The sequence below is a fragment of the Tursiops truncatus genome, chromosome 2, assembly GCF_011762595.2.
Source record: "Tursiops truncatus isolate mTurTru1 chromosome 2, mTurTru1.mat.Y, whole genome shotgun sequence".
In the NCBI taxonomy this organism is placed as follows: domain Eukaryota; kingdom Metazoa; phylum Chordata; class Mammalia; order Artiodactyla; family Delphinidae; genus Tursiops; species Tursiops truncatus.
Window position 1 is genome coordinate 134,291,252 of NC_047035.1, and position 2,137 is coordinate 134,293,388.

At 37.0% G+C, this 2,137-nt stretch overlaps 1 pseudogene; it reads left to right on the forward strand.

The window, feature by feature from the left end:
* The first annotated feature begins 443 nt into the window (after nucleotides 1-443).
* LOC101321511 (large ribosomal subunit protein uL14-like) lies at nucleotides 444-973 on the forward strand (annotated as a pseudogene).
* The last annotated feature ends 1,164 nt before the right edge of the window (nucleotides 974-2,137 follow it).

Below are 2,137 nucleotides of genomic sequence, written 5' to 3' on the forward strand. Positions count from 1 at the left end.
GCATTCTGTTACTGAAAGTAACAGAATGTCTACTAGCAATAGAATAAATACATGAAAAATTGTGGTATATTCATAAGTTCATTCTGCTATATGAATATGTACAGCAGAGAAAATAGAATGAATCAGAGCTAAGTACATCAGCATGGGTGAATCTCAAAGCGTTGTGAGTGAATCTCAAAATGTCCAGTGAGAATAGAACCACTATCGCTAATATTTTCAAATCTAAGAACAGTATTGGTTCTTTATTTTTCTTTACCCATTGTAGGAACTGTGACTTGTCTGGAAATTTGATTATACTGTATTTTCAAAGAAAGTCCATGCAAACCAACCAGACACCAGGAGAACTCAAAAGGTAACATTACTTTGGTAAACTCAACAAATTCCAGAGGCTATTCCTTAGGCAAGTAATTTGTACATCAAGAATCAGAAAGAGGGCGCTCAAGATGTCAAACCGAGGACGTGGTGGGTCCTCTGGTGCGAAATTCCAGATTTCCTTGGGTCTTCTGGTTGGAGCTGTGATCAATTGTGCTGACAAAACAGGAGCCAAAAATCTGTATAGCATCTCTGTGAAGGGGATCAAGGAACGACTGAGTAGACTTCCTGCTGCTGGTGTGAGTGACATGGTGATGGCCACAGTCAAAAAAGGCAAACCAGAGCTCAGAAAGAAGGTACATCCAGCAGTGGTAATTCGACAAGGAAAGTGATACCGGAGAAAAGATGGTGTGTTTCTTTATTTGAAGATAATGCAGGGGTCATAGTAAACAATAAAGGTGAGATGAAAGGTTCTGCCATCACAGGACCAGTTGCAAGGGAATGTGCAGACTTGTGGCCCAGGATTGCATCCAATGCTGGCAGCATTGCATGGTTCTTCGGTGCATTTGTAAAAGAAAAAAATAATAATAAAAATTATTTGCTCCCAAAAAAAAAGAATCAGAAAGAATGTCATCATTTCTCAGAAGTGATCTCACATTAACACAATTTGCAGAGACTGGTGAGTAACTCAGAATGTCAGTTTATTAATTTATAATGAGTAACATAACTACCACACTGACCAAAATACTCAAGCGTGTAAAACACATGAATCAGAACACAAATCATCGGATGTTCTTGATGTGTATTCAGTAAGAACAAGGACGCTTAAATGTATATTCAGATGTTTAATGACACCTCAATGAGAGTCCACCTTCCAAAGGAACTAGGAAAGTCAATATACTGGAGAAGGCAGATCCTCCTTGAATGCAGATTGAAGGAGTACTACAACTTATCTATGCTCTAAGCCTATGCTTCTGGAGTTCAAGCACACCTGAGGACACTCCTGCAGCACAATGCCTGGCACAAAGAACACCTGCAATAAATATATGGCAAAGGTGGACTTCCCTGGCAGTCCATTGGTTAAGACTCCATGCTTCCACTGCAAGGGTTGAGGGTTCGATCCCTGGTCAGAGAACCAGGATTCTGCACGCCGTGTGGTGCAGCAAAAAAAAAAAAAAAATTTACATCACATTATATATGACATAAAACATTTGCTGTTTGCTTCTTTTTCCCCCTACTCAATCATTCAGAAAATATCTATAAAATTGTCTCCTGAACACAAGGTACTGCTGGGAGATGAAGAGTATACAGTTGAGAAAGACACTACCCCTGCCATTATATAATAACCAGCAAGTGGTTTTACAAAGCACTTTCTCAGTTACCTTATTTGAACCTTGCAAGATCTTGAAACATTCTTGTCATCCTTTTCTTATGAATGAGGAAATCAAGCCTCAAGTTATTTAAATAACTTGCCTATGGTCATTCGACTAGTAATGGTAGAGCCTGGATTTGCACCCGTCTTTTGACTAATATATATATGTGCTATATATATATATATATATATATATATATATATATAACAAAGAAACAGAGAAGGAAATAAAATTACTCAAAGCCGACAAACATAGTCTATCTTCCTAGAGCATCAAATAAAAGCAAGTGAAAATAATATTTAAAATATTATATATGCACACATATTATATTACATTATTTATATTGTATTATATTGTATTATACTCAGTGCTAACTATGGAGAATGAAAAATTCTATGCACATTTCTGATAAAACACTAAGCCAAAGTGAAAATATTTGATTGGCTTCTGTG